Source organism: Lepidochelys olivacea (assembly GCF_965140295.1).
Source record: "Lepidochelys olivacea isolate rLepOli2 genome assembly, chromosome: 2".
In the NCBI taxonomy this organism is placed as follows: domain Eukaryota; kingdom Metazoa; phylum Chordata; order Testudines; family Cheloniidae; genus Lepidochelys; species Lepidochelys olivacea.
Window position 1 is genome coordinate 143282807 of NC_140412.1, and position 23564 is coordinate 143306370.

At 40.8% G+C, this 23564-nt stretch overlaps 1 protein-coding gene across 5 annotated transcripts in view; it reads left to right on the top strand.

The window, feature by feature from the left end:
- SEMA5A (semaphorin 5A) overlaps positions 1 to 23564 on the top strand; it is a 659545-nt gene that overhangs the window by 128952 nt on the left and 507029 nt on the right. Inside the window, exon 1 of one of the 5 annotated variants that reach the window (XM_084619688.1) lies at positions 6226 to 6271. The exons of the other annotated variants lie outside the window; for them this stretch is intronic. The gene's annotated coding sequence lies outside the window, so the exon portion shown is untranslated. Of the gene's footprint in view, positions 1 to 6225; positions 6272 to 23564 lie in introns of those variants that run through there. 5 annotated transcript variants of the gene reach the window in all.

Consider the following 23564-nt stretch of genomic DNA (forward strand, 5'->3'; position numbering starts at 1 on the left):
CCCCCTACCCTCCCCCAAAAGTTCCAGCTTTGAAGTCTAACAATGTCAAATTATTTAAGTAGGGAAAAATCAACTTCACCCACATGAATCCTGAGTAATTAGGTGGTATGCAGAAGGATTACATAGGGGATGTGCTGGCTTAAATGAGGCTGGCACAAATACTCTTTGTGAAGAAGTGAGGTACTCTTGCATGGCTAAATCCCTGCGTTCTCCCTACCCAGCCTCTTTGCCAATCATCCGTGGTGCAGGGGACTTTATGCTGTCCCCCCACACAGTGGGTGCATTGTACATGTAGAGAATTTCATATAAAAAAATCAGAATTCTAGTGCATAAAATAATCAAATGAAGTATTTTAACAATTTAGTAAATGGCATCTCCGCCTTTAAAAATTTCCTAGTGAGGACCTCTGGAATACCTGTTTGACTTTCTTCATTCCATGGTCCCCTCTATTTTGTTTATATTTTGATGTATCCCTCAGATAAGACTTCAAAGTCATACAAAGTCAAATAATCGTAAGAATCTGGCTTTTCGTGAGATATCCAGAAAGGAAGAATACATTTCTAATTTCTTTTCCACTTTTAAAAACTTTGTGTATGCATTGATCCTTTCCTCTGGATATCTGAGGTATTACGTAGAGTGCCTAATAAAACTGTTGGGAAATCTGTGCCAACAGTGCATTCATTATTCATCTCCACTCATTTTGTTTTTGCTTACTCAGGAGATAATAAGAGGGTTATGCAGCAAATTTGGAGAGGAGTGAAAGGAGTTATCACCTTTCAAAATGCCAAAGTACATATTTTCTCCAGTTTATCAAAAAGCAGACAGACTTGTGGGAAGAAATGACTAGTCCTTCAATCTGAAAAAGAAAAGGAGTACTTGTGGCACCTTAGAGTCTAAGGTGCCACAAGACTCCTTTTCTTTTTGCGAATACAGACTTAACACGGCTGCTACTCTGAAACCTTCAATCTGAGTTTGCTCTATTAGGTTATTCTACTGTTTTCTGCCCAATGGAACTTTGTCAAGTAAAAGGCGGTTTTGACAAAAGCTATACATATTTTATGATTGTGACAACATAAGAAAAAGCAGTTTTCTAAATAACTTCAGCCCTTCTATTATTAGTTTTTCCCAAGAAAGAGGACATGATCTTGCTTAAGATCCATACATTTTACATAGCACCCATGGTTCAGTTCTGCAAATTTGCTAAGCACTCCTGTGAGGTGATGAGACCTGTCAGTCAGAGTTGAGGGCACTCAACACCTTTGCAGGAATGTTCACCTCTCTTTCAGGACCATGCCTCTAGTATCTACCAGATTGGGACTCAAGAGTTTCTACTTGAAGATGCTCTGAACTGTCCTGCAGTAATAAGGGGCGGGGTTTTATCTCTCTGCAGTGTTGGAGAGCCACACACTATGCCAACCCTGCAGTTGCCCAGGGAAATCTCAGGGAAATATATGGAAGCGTTGGGAGATCTGATCCCCTCTGCCACTTCCTTAACCTCTATCTACTCTTAGTATCAGGGCTCCATCTAGAACCATGCTTCCAGTGCCTCACCCACACCTAGTCCAAAATTCCACTTTATTCATCCCTTTAAAGCGAAGATGATGGTGTGACTCAATCTTCAAGTGTGAGCTGTACTGCTCTTCAAGAATGCCTTGCAAACTAATCTAGAAAGCAATACTGATGGCAGCCCCTGTTTGCTGAAAGCAATATGTTACAATTACTTTTTAGTACAAAGGGAAGGTGGGTATCATAAGAAGACTGGAGAGGACAAGTGGCTGCTGAGAAAAAAAATAAGCACTGGTTAACAACTGGGTCCTGAGAGAGAGGAAGGGTTCTTTCCATTAAAAATAAAAAGGGTATACTTGGCCAAAAGGCCTCTAAAATAGAGATAGTTCTAGTACTTTATTTAGATATTTATGCATTCTGGAACTATAGACCTTTTAGAAACTGTGTGTAACATTAGGTTTGCATTATATTTACATCTTGGAAAGATTTCCTGGAGAAATGAAAAGTTCTAACTGTTTCATAAAACATCTTTGGGTAAGTTTTCAAAGGTTTGTATGGAATTTAATAGGAGTTACATGGGTAGATCCCTTTCACACTGCTTTAAACATACATTCCATGACAGCTTTCACAAAGCTTTGTGAAACCCAGAAATTCTCTGAATTTCCCTTCTCCTAATCTATATGACAGAACTTTTAAATTGCGGTGTTTTCTTTTAAAAAGCTCTTGTGGTATGAGCCTTGTGTCTTTGTTATTACAGCTGGGTCAATTTAGCTTTGCTTCTGGCTCCTGGCTCCCCCTTCTTTCCCTCAAGCCGGTTTGTGGTTTGGAGTCCAATCAGCCCATGTTAGGTCTGGGATAAAGGACAAGGATGCCAGTAGTGTTTTGACATGTGCTTTGTGTTATTGCTAGATGTCACAGCTGTACTCAGTTGATCTCAATACACTTAGAAGGAGAGAAGTTTCAGACTAGCAGCCGTGTTACTCTGTATTCGCAAAAAGAAAAGGAGTACTTGTGGCACCTTAGAGACTAACCAATTTATTTGAGCATATGCTTTCGTTAGCTACAGCTCACTTCATCGGATGCATACTGTAGCTCACGAAAGCTTACTCTCAAATAAATTGGTTAGTCTCTAAGGTGCCACAAGAAGGAGAGAAGCACTTCCTTTTTGCCTTAATATTTTTCTCTCTCCACTTTTTCCTTTTAGTTCCCAAGAGGAAGGAAATTTTGTTTCGGCTTTTTTGCTACTCCTCCCTCACCTAGCCAAGTGCTGGATTATCACCAGTACCAATAGCCTGTTGTTTGGAGAAGGCTTTAAAACTGCACAGAAACAATCATTCCGACCCAGTTGCTAAAAAGAGATTAAACTTCTTAAAAACCAAACTGAAAGGGTGAGGCACTGGCCATGTTTGGAACAGAACAGCGCCTTGTACAACTTGTCTAGGAGTAAGCAAAGCAATATTGAAAGCTGGAACTGGTAAATAATACAACAGGATACATCTAGGTTTAATTAGAATATTTGACTGTGTGCATGTAATGTAACTTTAGGTCAGCTTTAGAAGTGAACAACCTCTTCTGCCACACCTAGATATTCACTGGTTTTGATCACTGCTTAGCTTTTCTGATGCACACTTCATAGCACTACATAGCAGCAGGGAAAGGGATAACTCGTGCACCATCCTTAAAGGTAATAGAAAAGAGTTGCAGAAAAGAGTGAAAACAATGAGGAGTTCTTGTGGCACCTTAGAGACTAACACATTTATTTGGGCATAAGCTTTCATGGGCTAAAACCCACTTCATCAGATGCATGGAGTGAAAAATACAGTAGGCAGGTGTTAGTTGTTTTGAATAAAAAGCTGTTAGCATGTTAATTAAGGAAGAAAGCTTGATAAGGGTGTGATTAGTTTGAAATAATGATATCCTTGGCTTATGAGGAGAGATGAAGCAGTTTTATGTTACTAATCCCTAGACTGCAATTATCTCATGAACGCTGCAAGCTTTCCAAATTAATCTTTTTGTTAGGATGAAATATCTTCAATTTTATGTAGTGATCCGAACAATTTTGATCATTTAATGTGTCAGTCTATGTTAGGATATTTCAGTTTTGAGGGTCATAGTGATTCACCTGGTGTTAAATGAAAATAGAGGTTAATCAAATGAGATACATCTCTTTCAGTGTATTTTGTCAAATAAAACAAATTCATAATATACTGTGTTCAGGAGTATTTTTATTCCTGCTCAATTTTTCATTAATACTGAAAGTGACATACTAAATGGTAGTAAGAGGAAGAAGGGGTGTTAGAAATCTCAGTGTATCATTAATTTGTGAAAGTGGATATGGCTTGTAGTCCCTTTTGTGGATGGAAAGGACAGTGTTTCCTGAGGCCCCTAATGAGGGGCAGTGCAAAATGTGCTGCAATCATTTAAAATAATCTTTTTTGACTTGTGGCCTTTTAGGTATTAATATTATGACTTGATCCCTTTTTCCTGTTAAAAATAAATTCATCCTTTTGTTTTATTTTAGTAGCCTAAGACATAAAAGTAGTTCTTTGAAATGCATTGCAAGAACAAGTTTTATTGGTGCCAAAATCAGGCGAGAGAACCAAAAACGTGCATTGTGCAAGGTTACATATTAGCATTTAACATTAATTTTCACTTTGAACATTTGTACAGGAGAACACTTTCCCAAACAATACATGATGCATTAAAAATATGTTGAGAGGAGCTACAGATGAGTTGCTATGGTATTTGAAAGTTTAATCTTAACAGCTTTACTGTTCCGGAAAATATTATGACAAGTGTAATGAGAAGCTGTCCCTTGCTCTTAATCATTCATTATATCAAGAAGGTTAGTTCTCATGCAACATAGAGAATCAAAATCTGGTTTATATTATAACATTAGAACATTAAAAAAGTGCAATAAAATTTGAGCACCCTGCTAGTAGTAAGGCATGAATCCCAGTTTTGACTAGGTTAGTCCCTGTGTAGAGAACTGGTTATTGTGAATTGTGTTTTACAAGATTTTATAGATGCTGCTTTCCACCATTTCCACTGTATGTACTGTAAGCCTAAAAGGTCCAAGAATGTCAAGTGCATTGAAATGAGAATTAATCATTTCCATTATGAATCCTTGAATTTAAGTATAAAGATTGTGCAATCTGATTCTTAGTCCAGGGGAAGAGCAAACAAGATGAGTCATTGACATAGTGAATTTTAATGCAGATAGTCTTATGTGAAAATATTAGTAATCTACCATTCACAAGGTAGTAATTAGATTTGATCTAAGCCTGGAAACCTAAACTGATGATTAAATAAGCAGTTAGAATAATGCAACTTGTCTGAATGGAGCAGCTTGGGAACACCCACCTAAAGCTGTTTCCAAGCAATAATTGATTTTTCCCACATTGGTCATTTATTTTGGGTGATTCTCACCATATTTTGTTAGACTTATAAATATAGCCATCCTGTGTGCAACGGTTCAGTTTAAAATAGACAGTGCCACAAAAGAAAGACAAAGTTGATGACGGAATAATTGAAAGCCTTACATTCATAATAGCGCCCCCACACCCACACCCACACCCTGTGTTTTTAGGAGCTGGCTTCATCTGCTGTACAACACCAAGTGTCTTTTATTTCCGAGCGGCTGTTAGCATTTCCTATGAGACTGAGAGCTGGCTTCCTCATTAGTCCATTGGGAGCAATTATAGGTATTGTGAAACTGAAGCTGGTGCTGAATGAATTCCAGTCTTTTTTCTTGTTTGTTTTTGCGGAGGCTGGTGGGAATGCTTGCTGTGATTTGAATGCAATTCTTACCAGGGCTGCAACTTTTCTTTCCCTTTGTTGATACAAAGGGGACAGTTCTGGCATCCTTATACAATTTTCTGCTGTAAGAGAGTGGACCACACATCAGAAGCACTATGCCTGTTGAAATAAATTGAAAGTGAACAGAGGGGCTCCCTTTGGTGATCTTGGTGCAAGTGAACATGTTTGTGCAGTGACAGTTTCCATACAGCACATTCCTGAGGGGAACAGAGCTTATGCTGCCATTCTAACTTTTCCCCTCTCTCTATTCTTTAAAGCTCTGTCACAACAGCAGGAGTCAGAGTCGAGCAAAGCAGTACTAAGAAGGCTGTTGGCACAATCTGCTTGGCAGAAAAAAAAAAGTAATGTAGAATGGGAGAAGGTGCCAAAAGAAATAGACCATATCTTGCTACAGACTTCATAATGTGCAGTTAGTTGCATTAGGTGGCTGGCTAAACTGGGTTGATTATACAGGTTTCCCTGAAAATGATTTTTTGGGGGAGAGGCAGGAGGTTACTTTTATTGGCAACCTACCCCTCACTGGACAGATATGACATGTCTGCAAAAGGGACTTGTCACTTTGCCATCTACAGCCAACTGCTGCTGGCAAAAGGGAGGAATTTCATACCTCTAAAGGTGTCATCTGATAGGCTATCGGATCCATAGAGAAAAACTCATGTTGAGCCTGATTTTCCTCTTTTGCTTTCACTTACTTTTATAGCTTTTGTTAATATTGATAAATCTTGAATGACGGTGTGGCTGCTTTAAATACCTGCACCCAAGAAGGTATCAGATCAACTTAATCCCAGAGATTATATCTCTATGAAGAAATCATAATAATAAATAAAAGCGTGGTTTATTCATTGAATCTTTGAAGCAACCAGCTGTCTTTGGAATTTCATGCCACTTTTCTTATTTACAGCTGCTCTACAATATTTGAAATGAGGCATGAACTGGGAAATTGTCGGTAAGTGATGAATAGCAGTGTCCATCCTTCCCAATCCAATTTGAGGCACATGAAGAAAGCAATAAACAAGAACAAGACACTTGCGTTCCAAGCATAATAACCAGTCACTCTCCCTCTTGCTTTGTGTCTTCCATTTCAACACTGTTTTTTGTTTCTTTCAGTTTCCCCAATATTTGTGCTTTATTGGTGTATTCAATATAGCCCATGAATCAAGATTTTTTCCCTCCTACATTGCCTTTACAAACTCCTGCCTACGCATGCTGAGATTGCTTTCATGTTTGTAAGATGCACAAGGCTTCCTGGCCAAAAGTCAGATAGATTTTTCACCCACACAACACAAAGGGTATGACAAGTAACCTAGCTTACACTATGTGAAAAGAGAAGGAACCTGTGCATCATTTATCTCCCCCCTGCCTTCCACCTGAAACCGAATGAATATTATACTGAAGTGAAACATTCAGCCACTCAGAGTGCAATGGTCGTAGTTAGGTACTGACCCACAAATTATGGTATTTCTTTATTGTGCAAACTCTTGCATTCTGACTGACTTGAAGGTTGCTGCATGCAGTGTTGTTGTAGCCACACTGGTCCCAGGATATTAGAGAGACAAGGTGGGTGTGGTAATATCTTTGATTGAACCAACTTCTGTTGTTGAGAGAGACAAGCTTGAAGGTTGCTATCAGCCACTTGGAGAACAAATATTTGAATATTCACTGTGTGCTCAATTTATCAGAAAACAGAGTACTCAGACAAATCCCTCTGCTCTGATTGGCCACTACTCTCAGAACTGCCCAGCCCTCTGCCCACAACCAACATGGCTGCCTCAACTTCTTACCTTCCTCCTCAACTCCTCTCCCCATATGTCCCAGATATTAAATATAATAAAAGGCAAAGTCCAACACTGTTCTGCAGAAAACCCACATTGGCAGAGATTTAACTCACAATTTCATCTGAATTGTTGCATCTGGGATGGAGGTTCAGGGATGTAAGGGACCAGGGCATAGGCAGTCTGGGTTAGCCGTCACAGCTGAGCTGGTGTCCACAGGTCAAGGACAGCCACATGGGTGTAGTCAGCAGGCAAGAATCACAGTAATCACTACAGCCAGGATCAATAGGCAAGAGCCAGGGTCAGAGACCAGAGGTAACCAGGCTGGAATTAGGAGGAAAGAATCAGCACCAGAGTCAGGCTAGGGTCGTAGACTGGAGATCAGAAAGCAAGGTGAGATCTGGAGTCACAGCAAGCCAGAAGTTTGTACAGCTGCCCAGAGAACTTCCTGGGGCAGCCTCCAGGGTTAAATCAGAAGGCCTCCGGGTGCTATAGTTCTGGACCCTTTGGGCAGTATTTCTTCGTGGATGTAGCTCTCTGAATGGCCTCCTGGTGATGATGCGAGAAATCAGTGGTCCCAAGCTCCACAGACCCAGTGTCTAGTCCCACAGATTCTTATAAGGGGTTGACCACCTGGAAATGCAGATGGTGTGCAGCTCTCTAAATCTGAGGATGTCACCCAAGAATCACTGAGCCTGAGTCAGCTTCCCTTGGGGGATTTCAGGGTATGGGGAAGGGCAATAAGAAAGGACAAAATCATGGGAGGGAAAATGTGCTTCAGTATAATAATTACAAGTTCTGTGTTCACTTTGTAATAACCACAGCACCATAGGACATTCTTATAAGCAAACTAGGGAAATATGGCCTAGATGAAATTACTATAAAGTATATGCCTAACTGATTGAAAGACCCTGATTAGAGAGTACTTACCAATAGTGCACTGTCAAATGGGGAGGACATATCAAGTACTGTCCCTTGGGTCTCTCCTAGGTCCAGTATGATTCAGTGTTTTGATTAACAACTTGGATAATGGAGTGAAAAGTATGCTTAGAAAATTTGTGGATGACACCTAGCTGGGAGGGATTGTGAGCGCTTTGGAGGACAACATTATAATTCAAAATGATCTTATTAAATTGGAAAATTGGTCAGAAATCAATAATACAATAATCACAACTTCAAAGGATGGAAAAATCGAACGCAGAAATACAAAACAGGAAATAACTGGCTAGGCAGTAGTACTGCAGAAAAGGATCAGGGGAATGTTATAATGGATCACAAATTGAACATCAGTCAACAGCATGCTGCAGTTGTGGAAATGGTTAATATAATTCTGGGGTGTATTAACAGAAATGTTATATGTAAGACATGGGAGGTAAGTGTCCTGTTCTACTGGTCACTGGTGAGGCCTCAGCTGGAGCGCTGTGTCCAGTTTTGGGCACTAAATTTTAAGGAAGATGTGAATAAATTGGAGAGAGTCCAGAGGAGGGTGTGACAGAGTCCACTCACCATCGTGGCACCTCCTGCTGGCTGTCCTGGGGATTAACTCTGCCAGTGGATGTGCCCTCTTCCCAATGGTGCCCCTACTGTTGTAATCTCTGTCTGCAGACCTGCATCACTCTAGGACCCACAGCATTCTCATGGTGACTTGGCCTTCCAGCCGTGTCACCATCTGTGTTTCCCATTTCCCAGGGTGGGTATCACTGTCCATAGTCCAGCCACTTCCCCAGTTGTGAGTGTGGGGGACCCGAGCCTGCCCACTACTCTGGGTCCCAACCTAGGGATCCTGTAGGTAGCAGCTTCCTGCTGCACCTCTTTACTTTCTCTATGTGCAGCTACAATTCCCTGGGCCACTTCCCATGACCCCAGCACCTTCTTTTCCCTCACCTCAGGGCCTTCAGCTGTCCAGTCTCAGCAGCCAGCCAGGGGAGTTCCTTCTTGCTCCACTGGTCCCTGCCAGCAGCTGCCCTGTCCAAGAAACTTACAGTTCTCTCTCAGCCCCTCAGAGATAGAGTCCTCCCCGAACCCAAGAAGCCACTGGCTGTCTCTGGCCCTGCAGCTCCTTTTAAGGGAGCCCGCTGGGCCCGGACTGACTGCTTGGACTGACCTCCACTGCTCCACTCTGGGGTAGCACCTGGTTAATCCCTACCACTCTGGGGTAGCACATAGTTAATCCCTTCTACATCTGTATGAGGTGGACATCACATCACAGAGAGCAAAAAAAGTGCTGAGTTTAGAAAACATGATCTATGAGGAGAAGTTGAAAGAACTGGGCATGTTTAGTTTAGAAAAAAGAAGGCTGCAGGGGGACATAATAAAGGTCTTTTAATATGTAAAAGGTTATTATAAAAAGGATGGTGATCAATTGTTCTCCCTGTCCACTGAAGGCAGGACAAGAAGTAATAGGTTTAATGTGAAGCAAGGGACATTTAGATATTAGGAAAAACTCTCTAACTATAAGAATAATTAAGCTCTGGAATAGATTACCAAGGAAGGCTAATGGAATCCCCATCATTGGAGGTTTTTAAGAACAGGTTGGAAAGACACCTGTCTAGGAAGTCTAGACTTATTTGGTCCTGCCTCAGCACTGGGGCTGGTCTAGATTACCTTTTGAGGTCACTTCCAGACCTACATTTCTATGATTCTATATCTGGGATGACAAACAACTTGTCCTTTGTATGTGATATAGCTAATACCATAAACAGGATGCACCTCTCAGTAATCATCTGATTAATAATTCTTTATATTGCTATGTCATATATATAACATAATAGAAAATAGAAGGGAAAAGTGAGACTTTTAGTTCAGTTTGGTGTTTCCATCTGGATCTGGCTTCATTTTGATTAGAAACATGTGATAGCAGAGATTTGTAGATTGTTTTCTATTTTTATTTTGCCACTGAAAAATGGGGGGGGGGAACAGAAGAGAATGGGAGGAGATAAAAAACCTGAAAAATTGTGGTTTTTGGAAAACTGAATGAATATTTTAGGTTTTTCAACTTTTGTTTTTTTAAAACAAGAATTGCAAAATTTTGAAAAAAGCCAAATAGTTTACATATAAATCTTTGTTTTTGAAAAACTGACATTTTTCATCAAAACTTTTTTGAATACTTTTTTTTTACCAGCTCTGGCTGAGTTGCTTTTAAGAGCACAGTGTGCTTTTCTGACTCAAAATCTCCAGCAGAGAGGTGAGTCAGTGTAAGCTGCTTAGACTGTGCTGTATTTGCATGGTCAAACTAAATAAATTTCTTTCTTTGGGCCCCCAAAAATTTCCATTTGAAATCAATGTAGTTTGGGTTTACAAGTAATGCAGTATCAGTGCCAGATTTTTTTTGGGCCATGTAGATAACACAATGTTCACTTGTGGTAGATGTGATGGATTTGGATCTTTTCTTTAACCATTTATGAATACTGTGTGCTGACCTGGTTATTGGGATGGTTATTGTATAAATATATTGGTTTTGTTTAACAGTGGACTATGAGGAAAAAGCAGGAAGGAAACAATGGCTTAAGATAAGTCTCTTCCCAGTAAATACTTGGGGGTTGTTACAGGATAATGGGAGAGTTTCTGGGTCGATCTCATGCTGATTTTACTAGATTGTTCTGGTCCAAAAGAGGAAAAACCCTGGGAACTGACAAGAACAAAAGAATGGTGGCTGGGTTAAAAAGACAGCCTTTCCAAAGAGGAGGAAGTTGTTGGGGAGCTGTTCAGGGGAACAGACTGACACCCAAAACCTCCTGGCATATTGTCTAGGCCACCAAGTCAGGATGGCAGGGCATTAGGTTAGCTAGATGTGCATGTAAACTGTTTTTTTTTTAAAATCCTTCTTCTCTAAATGTTTTGTTCCTAATGTCAAAATTAAACAGTACTCTGATTTTAAGAAGACTGTCTAAATTCACCACAGGGAAGAACTACAGGTGCCAAACCCAGTCGGACCTGCTGGATAAACACAAGTGATACATAGGGTACAGTAGCCCAAGGCCTAGACTAAGAAGGAGAATTGCGGGATTCTGCCCCATGATAGGTAAAGGAATGAGACCTGACACCTGAGCGGGAGAACTCAGACCAGAGAAGCACAGAGGTGCAGCTAACCCCACAACTATGGTACCAGCAGTAAGATGTTTCTGGTAATATCTATTGTTTTAGAATGGATGATGACCTCCCTACTGTCTGCCTTCATAGGTGATGAAATTTTTGACAGTGGAATAAAACTTTTATGAGGGAAAGCTCTTAGGGAGTTGGGAAATATATCCCTATACTTTGTTTTCCATTTCAGAACACAATGGGTTTTATCATCTCCTCAGCTGGCAGATATATAGTATGTCAGTTGTGCATCAAAATTGACTAATGTTAGCCAAAAGAGGGCCATGACCATGAGGTCTCCATTTTACGTGTAATATCGCCACGAGGAGAACATTTTTTTAATGTGCCTTTAAAAATCATTTTAATCTAATCTGGGACTACAAGTACTAATTTACATCAGTCATAACTATATTGTTATTGCATGGCATCAGCAAAAGGCAGATTTAAGGTTGTTTAGGTGCCATAATTGTGCAATTCCATGTCTTGACATGTTTGAATTTCTGTTAAGTTTCACCATAATTAAGTTCATAGAGCTTGTTTTGGTGACAATTACAACATCCTTGTAACAATTTTTACACTAAATTACTGTCATGAATGTGCAACCTTACCTCCAGTGGATAGACCTGACAGCTCTGTACAGGAAGAGTGAGATGTTCCTGCCCTCCGCTAGTCTTGGGGTCACACCTTGGGTAAGTATGAGTAACCCCTAAACTTCCCTACCAGGGTCACAGTGAAGTATTCATTGGCAGACAATGTGGAAGAACATATTAGTATCAATGGAGAGGATGGTGATGAAGCAGATGCCTTGTGATGGCATATAAGGGCAACCTTCACAGTATACACAGTCATTGGCCAATCACTTCACCCAGGGACAGATGAAGCTTGTTAGCTCTGATTGGCAACTCATCTAGGAGAAGGACAACTGTGAATACAAATCCTGCACCCATGTTAGCTGCGGTGCATCAGCGCAGCAACAGCTGCTTCGGTGAGAGGGTGAGAAAGGCTCTGCACAAACCTCTCTCACTTAAATCCATTCATAGTGCAGGTTGTTCAGCCTCATTCAACTCATTTAACACATTTAACCCAATCAGTTTACCAGAGTCCTGTGGCGACAGGGACAGGCAGAGGATGCTGCTGGCAGGCCTTAGTCACAACCCTTCAGCCTTAGGGTGATGGTCATTCTCCACAGACCAGGGAAGATATGGACCTTGTATGCTCCTGAGGTGACAGAGCAGACCTTTTTAGGCATAGTGCTGCTGTCCTCAGCCCAGGAAAAGGGGACTGGAAAGGAACCCTGAACACAGCTTCCCCATTCCGTGCCTGTCAGGCTACCGCTCCTGGCTGATCATCCAAATGAGCAGTTGAAATAAAACAGATTCACAGACTGACATTTGGATCATGGAGTGTCAGAACTCTTCTTGACAATGACCAAAGACTGGAATAAAGAACAACCATTATTGCCAAAACACTGAAGAGATATAACGTAAACATCACGCTCACAGTGAAACTAGACTTACTGATGAGTCCCACTTTAAGAAGGAGGGAGCAGGCTACACCTACTCCTGGGTTGGCAAGGCCAAGGACGAGCCAAGAAAGTCGGGGGTAGGAGTTGCCATAAGGTCTGATATTGCCTGCAAACTTGACTCATTCTCCAAGGGAGTCGATGCCCAACGTATGGTTCTCCGGATAAACTTTTCCAGAGTACGCCACCATTATCGGTGCCTACATGCTGACAGTGACTCATACAGATGAGGTCAAGGGGGTGTTGCATGAAGATATCATCAGGGTCATCAGAGATGTTCCACTTCAGGACAAACTCATTGTCCTTAGAGCTGACTCTGACATCTGGAGCAGGATGTTAGGCCTTCATGGCATTGGAAGGTCAAACCAATAGACAACTACTACTCTGCAAAGTGTATCGAGTTCAGTCTCACTATTACCAACACAGTCTTTCAACAGGACAACAAATATAAGACAACATGAATGCATCCCAGGTCAGAACAGTGACACATGCTGGACCTTGTAATTGTACAGTCTAGACTCTTTAAGAATGTACATGTCAACCTCACTTTGAGAGGTTTCAAATGCTTTTGCTACACTTCTCACCAAAGCGCTCCAGAAGATGCCTCAGACCACTAAAGCAGATCAATGTGGTGGTCATGGAAAAAGACCACAGGAAACAAGCAAAGATGGAACAGACACTGGAGACTGCATTAGCTGAGGTGCCCCCAGAGAACTCCTCAGACATTGAGGCAACTTGTCAGAAGCTCAGAGATGTCACATATAATATGGCATCCACAATTCTTGGCTTTGTAAGGTGGAAACACCAAAACTGGTTCCATGAGAATGATCCTGGCATAGATCTGCTACTGGCGACCATGCACAAGTCGTACATCTTGGACAAGAAATCAGCAATGAAGGACAGGTACCATCAGGCTAAACATATACTACAAACCCAATTAAGGCTAATGAAGTACCACTGGCGTGGGCAGAAGGCTTCAGAACTGCAGGAAGCCTCTGAAAAGCATGACATGAAGGCTTCTATGAAGGTCTCCATGCTGATTATGGCACAAAATCCAGTGGTACAGACCTTGTCCTCACAGCAGATAGTAACTGGCTGCGCACAGACAAAGGCGATATTCTTTCTCATTGGACAGAGCACTTTGATAGTCTCCTGAACTGTCACTATGTCTGACAAAGCCATTGACTTGCTACTTCAGTGTCCTATCCTGTAGGAGCTGTGTGTGGACCTTTTTTTAGATAAGGTTACTAAGGCCATCAAGCAGCTGTCCATGGGCAAGTCTCCAGGCCTGATGGCATTCCACCTGAAGCATACAAATGTGGAGGTGTCCACCTGGCCAGGAGACTCACCTGCCTTTCCAAGACTATATGGAAACAGGATACCATGCCCCAGGAATATAAGGATGCTTTCATAGTTCATCTATACAAAAGGAAGGGAAGCATATCTAGCTGGGACAATCATTGTGGAATATTATTACTGTCTACAGCAGGAAAACTCCTTTCATGGGTTGTCATCAACAGGCTCGTTTCTCACCTAGTGGACTCAGTGTATTCAGAGTCACAGTGTGGGTTTCATACTGGCCGTGGCACCGTGGACCTGATTTTTGCAGTCTGACAAATACAAGAGAAAGCTTATGAACAGAGCAAGGACCTATACATGGTTTTTGTTGACCTGATCAAGGCTTTTGGCACAGTGAATCACGAATGCCTATGGCAACTCATACATTTGGCTGCCCAGAGAAGATGATTGCTGTCATCTGCTCATTTCACAATGGCATGATGGCCAGGATGATGGAATGTGGTGATTCACCAGAAGCCTTCCCTGTCACCAATAGCACCAAACAAGGATGCGTAATGGTACAAGTCTTCTTTGCTGTTGGCTTTTAATCCATGCACTTGTTCCCATTCCAGGACTTTGATAGGTGTGTATGCTTCTGGTTTAGATTGGATGGGGGGGTCTATTCAATCTACAGCAACTCAGGGGCCACACTAAGGTAACTGAACGGCTGTTAAGAGAGCTCCTGTTTGCTGATGACTGTGAGAAGCCACAAAAATGAATAAACCCAGAACTGACGTCAATACTAGCTGAACACTCATCCATTAAAGCAACGGGAGATTCCATCATCATCAGATTTCATCACCTCCATTTTAACATAGTTTTTGTCTTTGGAATAATTTAATCTGCTCCTGTATCTTTTCCAGCATTTCATGAATAGTTGGTATATATGAATGTTGCCTCTAGCGCATTGCAAGGTGGGTGACAAGCTCATTTGTTTTGATAGAAGTGGGTCGTGAGGGTAAAAAACTTGAGAACCATTGTCCAGTCGGACATATTAAAATGTACAAAGAGGAAAGGAGTGGGAAATTCACAGCAAGTGGATAATTGTCCATTTCTGTGTGCATTCTTGCAGCTTGTGCACTTTTCTGGAACCTGAGGGGACGGCCAGAGCCAGTTTCTGCATGGCACAGACAGTCAGATTTAGTTGTAATAATGCTGTGCTTTGGGATAAGCACATTTGTTTTCTCCCTGTCAAGTAATACCAAATTCATCTTCCTCTCTTAAAGTACTAAGTTCTAAGAGCAGAGTGATTTTTTTCAGTAGTTTATCTATATTTTCTTAAGGTAATATTCTCCATAATATTTAGTTAGGATTTCCATAGTGTTGATAGACATTTCTATCACTCTCCTCTACAACTTGATTCCCTCAGCCATTTTTTCTACTTCTGGTGGTTCTGGAGAGCTTATTGCCTTGTGGATTAGATCTGCTGAGTCACAGACATTTCTTTCCTTCCTACATAATTACTGTGAGCTTTTAGAAATACCAGAATTCCAGAAGTGCTTGAGCAAAAGACATGTCTCTTCCCATCCTGCCTTAGTAAACCAAATCTGCAGTTTCAGTACTTTCTTTTTTTTTTCTTTCAGTTCATGTCTCTAATGTATTTAAAGGCATTCCCATTCCCAATAAGACATGCTTTCTGTTGGGCAATTTACTGCAATTAGGTTTAAATAGAATTGATTGTACTACTCAGTTGTGAGTTGCCATTTATATCATGAGCTTTGTTGAATGAATTGTCAAGGGTAATGAGAACTAATACCAACAGAAACACAAGATAACATGTCCATTATAAAGAGGACCTCAGTTATAATGCGATTACATGGTGGCATAAATTGCTGCATATCTACCTGGGTGCCAAAAACTCAAACTTTCCCCAACTTAGATGTCAAAACTCCTGTTAAGAGATAGGTAAATCGCTGTCTTCTCTCCTGTTGGAGGGAGAGCCTGTCTCTCCCTTTGTTCAGTAACAGACTGGAAAGCCTAATATCAATGAGTATCCATAATTTCTTATAGAGGGATGCTTAGTGTTGCATCATGGATCTTGAAAGGTGTATTGTGTGGGGAGGGAGGAGATTGAACATCATAGCAGTAGACATGTCTGCAGGTTTTGTGTCTGTTGTTGTGGCAAGGTCTGATGCTGCTTTGAGTTGGTAGATTGTGGTCTGTGGGGAGCTTGCTTCTGACGATGAGCTCAGCAAGGAAGACCAGAAGAGGGTGGCTGGGAAAGATTTCTATCAGGATGTGGTCACCATACAGCATGGGTTTTAATTGTTTAAAGATACCCTGTAGGATTCCAGTGTTGTGTGGTAGGTGACAACTAGGGGTATGCAGTTGGAATTGTTTTTTTCTTCCCCGTATTGAGTCAGGTCCTCTTGGGGTATATGGGTTGCCCATTCCAAGATGTAATCTACTTCTTGTTTGGTGAAGGCAGTTTAAAGTGGGTTAAAGTGTGTATCCCAGTCTTTTCCCAGATCATATTCTGTGGTATCTGAGTGCCTGGCTGTAGATAACAGATTTTTTGGTATGTTTGGGGTGGTTACTGGATCTGTGAAGGAAAGTATGGTGATCAGTGGGTTTCTTGTATACAATTGTCTGCAGAGTTTGATTGTAGAAACTGATGGTGGTATCCAGGAAGTTGATGCTGGTGTGAGAGTCTTCTGGAGAGCTTTATGGATAGGTGATGATTGCTGAAGTTGTGATGGAAATCTATGTGGAGATTAGGTCATCTGTCCAGGGGCTGAAAATATCATTGATGGTTTCATGGTGCATTTGTTCAGAAATTCTTCCTCAAGGTGGCCAATAAAGATGTTGACATGTTGAGGAGCCTTCCTAGTACTTATGGCTGTTCCCATGGTTTGGATAACATGTTTGTTGTTGAATGTAAAAGTGTTATAGGTGAGGATGAAATAGATGAGTTTGGCAATGCGTTTGGAGTCAATATCTGAGTGTTGTCCTTTGTCTTTAAGATATCTGAGGCAGGCAGCGATGTCATCATGTTGTGGGATTTTGGTGTATAGGGTGATGACATACATGTGGCAAGGACGGTGTTCTGAGGCACGATGTTAATGTTGCAGAGTTTTGGAAGAAGTCATATTTGTCCTGGAGGAATCTGGCCCTTTGTGTGGTGAGTAGTTTGAGAATGGTTTCTGTGAATCCCGATATTCCTTCAGTTAGAGTGCTGTGGCCAGAAATGATGGGTCTGCCTTGGTTCTCTTGTCTGTGTATCTTGAGAAGCATGTAGAAGTCCCACGGGTGGGTTTGTGGGGAATAAGGTTGTAGAGTTTCCCTTGGAATTGTTTGGGAAAGCATTTTATATTATCCTTTAATTCTGGGGCGAACTTTGGTGTGGGGCCTTCTTTGAGTTCATTATAGTAGATGGTGTTGAAAAGTTCTTTGGATGGGCTCGTTGACCTGGTCATCATAGTTGAGGACCACAATAGTTGCCCTTTGTCTGCTGGTTTGATCACTATCTGTTGGTTGGATTTCAGGGACTTTATCACTGTCCTCTCAGATGTGGAGAGGTTGTGCTGAATGTGATGTTTGTTGAGGATTTCACAGTCACTTTTCATCCTGAATTTTTATTTGAAGGCATTATGTGTTGTAAAGTTACATGTTCTTTATTTTGCCATCAAAAAGGGTTCCAGCATGTTTAGGGAAAGATTACTATAAAATATTTAAAGGCTCACTGGTGCATTCTCAAAAAGCAAGATTAATCCCCTCCCCTTCCAAAATTGGATCCTGGACCAAATGCATCTCTGGTGTAAGTCCACTCAAGCCAGTGAAGCTACACCAGTGATGAATTTGGCCTTCTATCTTTTAAATGAAGTGCATACACTCCATTGTTTTAAATATTTTTGCAGCATTTAAACTAACAAAGTGGATAAGCCAGCTTGTGGAACAAACTGACTCACATGAAAACTGGTTCAGATGTTAAACACTGAACATTTTTAAAGGCTTTTTGTTTGTGCATTATTACCTCAGCCGTACAATTATGGGAGTCTACTGCATATGAGCAGACGCTTTCTTCATAACCTCAAGCTATATATACTCTGTTTTTTTCCTTGTTCAGATTATCCTCTAAGATTCTGCCAGACAATATATCATTTTTCCCCCAGCAGTGCATACTGGAGGCAGTAGTTGTTGTGATGCTTTCTGCATTGCTAGACAATGAGCTTTATCAGCAGCTGCAATTTTCAGAGTTAGTCCCTTCATTATTATTTGTAATCTGCAGTACCTGCATGAAAATGTTCGGTCTTGTTTTCCAGAAGTCTGGACTCTGACTGAGATATTGTCACTGTGAAGTCAATTTTCTTGGAAAAATTTCACTATATTATTATTTTAACAGAGATTCACTCTAATTTGAATTGTGGTTTACGCATTGCAGTGCATTGAAACAATTTGGAACTTGATTCTATTTACGGTAATTATAACTGGAGTTTAACTATATCCAAGTTCACATTAAGCAGATTCCACTGTATCTGAAAGCTTCAGTTCTGACATTCTATCACTCATTTGTACGCATGTATTTGATTTTAAGCTTCTCAGGGCCGGGACTGTGTCTTCCTATGTTTGTATAGTGCCAGCACAATGGGTCCCAGTCCTAATTGGGACCTTTGGGCAGTAACACAATTCAAATAATAAATGCTATTCACTTTTGGGCTGTCAGCACTGGTCTTCACCAGGCATTTCAAAACACATATACCTAGGGTTGTCATCCAGGTGGTATTTTAATGTCACATTCTAGTCTTCTAACTTAATAACAACAACATGAACCAATAGTGCTTTGTATCTGTAGATTTTAGAGTACTTAAAGTTGTGTGAATGTTATTGTCCAGAGGTACAACAAGGTAAGAGAAATGCTCAAGATCACACTACAAATCAGCAGCATAATTTGGAATATTATCCAGGTCTCCTCAGTCTACTTGTCAAGAGTTGTCCCTTAATTAAGCGTGCTACAGATAATTTAACAGCAATAGCCCAACTGGTATTTTGCAGTACAAAAATACCAAATATTTATTTCAAAACGGTAAATTAACCGATATAGGAATATATAGGGCCGTATGAAATCTATTTTATTATTGTGGATTTTAGGATTTGTTATTTTTAGGTTTTTTTTCCCCATTTAAAAAAAATAATTCCATTTTTATGTTTTTTTAATCAAAATTGTTTGATACATTGGCAACAATTAAGTAGTCTTACTATTAATGCATTAAAATTATCAGACTTGGATTGCAATGGGAAAAACTGATTTAAAAAAATCCTACAATTTAAACAAAAATGCATGGTAAAAGTAACACATTTAAAATCACTTTTTAAAGTAGCACTCAGTAATATGATCAAAATGACATTACTGAACAGTAACACAAGAAATCCACAGAAGTAAGAGCCTCTTACAGTGTCAATTTAACTGCATTCATATTTGAATAATTTAAAAAATAAAAATAACGCACTAAACAAAATAATCCATCCTTGCAGCAGTCCTTGTTGCCATTTTAAATTAAGCTCTGTATTTTCAAGCTTCCTATAGTCTGAAGGAATGCTTCAATTCATTTCAAATTTGATTAAATAATTTTAAACTATCAAATCATTGGTTTATTGATGAGTAGCATTACAAATTGACAAACTTAAATGTCATTATTTTTGCCATTTCTGGCAGACATCTCCATTGTGGTACATTATGGCTAGCCTTGTAGTGTTTTCCTCAGAAAGTGATTCACCCTCATCTGAAAGTAGATTTTTATATTTACTAAAGCTTCTCTCTGTGTCTACAGAGCTGACAGGGAAGAAGATGCAAGGTAGGGCAAGCTCTGCTGCTTTAGGCACTCATCCCTTCATAACCTTCCAGTAAGAGCAAAGATCCAGTGGATCTGGGATGGGTTCATTCTGCGTGCTGCACAGAAACACCAGCCATTGTTCACACAGTTCTGGTGAGGGATGAGTGAGAGGTGGTGGTTTGCTGTACTGATCAATGTTTTGTTGCATGGCTGGAATCTGCCTGGGAGCCGCAACTCCCGACATGAAACTGACATAGCAAGGAACTGAGTTCTCAGAATCTGCCCTTAAATTCCAGATGCTGGCCCTCCTTCCTGTGCTGCATGGTCTCTTAAATTCCAGAGGCTGGCCCTGAACTCCCTTGTGGCCCTAGCTCCCTTCATCACTCTCCCTGCGCTGGGTGGACTCTTACCTGCAGAGGCTACACATAGCTCAGCTGTGCAGCTCGCCCTGCCCACCTGCTGCTGGAATCCTAGTGCCAGGGAGAGCGTGGATTCCGTGTTATTGTTTTGATTCTGCAATTCCATCCATGTTCTCATTAATGTGGATTTCATAGGGCCCTAAATATGGTATTTTGTTGCATATGATAGGTATTTTTGTCTTTGAGAGATAGCTTATCTTCAGTCAGAACTGATGAACATTTTTGCAAAATTTAACAAAAGTTTCAAGCTCCTAGAGATTACTTATGCATCACAACATTGTGTGTTTATGACTTTGGTTTATGGCCCGATGTACTTCTTCGATGTAGCATTTATTTCCTTTCTGAGATCCAGTTCTTTCCTTTAACTGGTTCTACCTTTCTTAGCTCAACTTGTCTTCTTTGGAAAATGAAAAAGAACTAAATTATACTATATTATATCATATGTGTGTGTAATATAGAAGATAAATTGTAACACTTTTGAAAAATGACTGTGACGAGATGTATGAAGAACAGTGATGAAGACCCTCCGGCTCTGACAGTCGTTTCAAGGGTAGAGTAAGGGCTTAAAAATAAGAAATTTCCAGCAGTTGCTCGGCTGCTCTGCGAGAGACCAGATACTGCACCTACAGGAGACTCCTGGAAGCTGTCAGGGGCACTGCCCTCAGGAAGGTCATTTACCAGTCCCCTCCTCCTCCATGTAATTACAAGGACACAACAATCCTGGTACACTGGCTGGTTAAGATAGGTCCAACATGCTCCAAGGTAAGCAGATTAGGCAATTGATGCCTCTACCTCTTTTGGGGTTAGAGAATCTGCAAACAGATAAAAGGGACTAGGGGAGTGGGAGCCAAGAGCCCCATTCCCATCAACCCCAAAAAGCTATCTAAACCAATTTGTGTCATAGGGACTCAGACAGATGGGAGCACCCTAAGAACTTTTCAGTGCCTGTCCAATAGGAGATGCCCATCAGCAGCCTGAGAACTATGACAGTGACTTAGGCACTCAGGCTCAGGTCCTCAAAGGAAGTTATTTGCCTAATTCTCACTGATTTCAGTGGGAGTTAAATGCCTAAATATCTTTGAGGATCTGGGCCTCAGAGTCTAGTCTCATTCTTTTTATTTGTCTTCTGGTTTTTGAACTGTTAGGGTGAACTCAAATCTAATTTTCAAGCTTTTCTCTGCAATCACTAAGGATAGAAACTTATTTTTTTGTTGAAATGAAAGCTGGAATACCCATGTGATAACTTGGCTCCAGGAATGCTGGCTTTCAGGAAAACACCAAATATTGCAAGTTTTGTGATAAAAGTTGGCAACACTATTGTATATATAATATCTAAGCATGAAACTTCACTCTCTCATTATTCTTACCTATTGATTACACACACCCCCAATCACTAGCATTGGAATTACGTTTTTTTAGAGGTTCTGATGGCTGTAAATGTCTGTGTTCAACTATTAGGTTAGCTTTTTCTGAGGAATGATTACAGTGCTTCACTAGCAATGGATGGAGTGGCAGATAGTGGGGCATTGTAAAATGGGGCATGTAAATGCTTCAAAGGTTACTGAAGTGAGGAAAGAGAGGTCAGAGCGTTCCTGCCTCATATTTAAAGCCTGCCTCTTCTCTGCCCTTTTGGAAAAGGTGAGAAGGGAAAAGGAGACACATCACCTCCTCAGTACTGAAAGGTTCAACTACCTCCTGGATACCGAAATTGAACAACACCTCCCATGCCACTTCCATCTATCGCTATGCAATAGATTCAACCGCCGGATTTCCCCGAGTAACTTCTACAATGCTTGTTCAATACAAAATCTGCCTTTCTTCAAACAGGGATAATTTGGCCATCAGTATAAACATAAGTAAAAATCTTTAAGTCATTAAAATAAAAATCATATACATCTTTAAAAACAAAGAATTGCAAATATACAAAGCTGCCCCTTTAATAGGCACAGGAGAGTGAACAATGATCTCATCACTATCGATGAAATCCCTGTATCAATTTCCATTTGTATGATGCTTGTTTAATTCTACCATTAGTTTGTTGTAAGGTCTCCTGCTTTCTTCCTTTTTAGACAGTACATAATGTGTACCTCATCCACTGTGTCTTTTGGGGGTCTACCTCTCTGGGCTGGAGGTGCTGTTGGATAGTCACCTTTGCATTTTCTGGCTAAGTGTTCAGTCATTTATGACTCAGGGCCATTTTACATTTACAAACTGATGTAAAATGAGATCCTCCACAGCTGAAACTTCCCTAAGGCATCTGAGGCCATGTCTACACTACACATTTACTTCAGTAGAACTATGTCAGTCAGGAGTTTGCAAAGTCCACTCCCCTGAGCAACAGTTATACCGACCTTCACCCCCCATGTGGACAGCGCTAAGTTGGCGGAGAGCTTCTCCCATCAACATAGCTACCACCTCTCAGAGAGGTGGAGTTATTAGGCGAACGGGAGACCTCTCTCCCGTTGGCTTACAGTGTCTTCACCAGAAGTGCTATGCAAGTTTCTACTACAGACCTGCCCTGAGTCTCTTGCAAAACCCTTTTGCATTTTATTTGTTGAGTCAGTTTGATTTGCCCAGCATTCTAAGTGCAAATCTTGTAGGTTTTTCAGTGCTGTTTGCATTACTGTTGCTAATTTTACTGCTTTAGGCCAGATTAAATTCCCCTACACTAGCAACTGTCTTTGAATTCTCTCATTAGAAATACCACAAACAAATCTGTCCTGCAGTATATCCTCTAAGCCACTTCTGAATGAGCAATATTCTGTTAGTCTGTTTAGCTCTGTCATATACACAGCTACAGTGTCACTTGACCTCCTCATTCTAGGATGAAACTGGAAATATTCTACAATAATGTCGTTTGTGTTTGTTCTGAAGCCCTCTGTTAAGATCTTTTACAGATCTTCTAAACATTTATCTCCTGATTTCTGTGGTTGTAACAAACTCCTTAAGAGGGAGTGGGTTTTACTGCCATAGACACAGAGGAAAATTGCATTGTTTGTCTGTAACTATAATCGCTTTTGTAAGCAAATAGTGGCCCAATCTCTCAATACACGGCTGCCAATCCTCATTTTCTGCATTAAATTGCTCAATTTTCCCATAAATTCCCATTTTTATGCTCTCATCACCAGTTTTGTAAAGGGATCCTCACTGCAGAAGAAACACTCTTTACTTACAGCACAGCAGGCTGGGAATGGGCTGCTTTATTCAACTATATATAGAGTGGGGAAAAACAATTACTAACTAAACATGAAGAAAGGGAGAGGAGGAGCCTGGCACCAGCCCATAATACTCTGAGTAATCCCATAAATCCCCTGATCACCACTTCACTACACTTTCC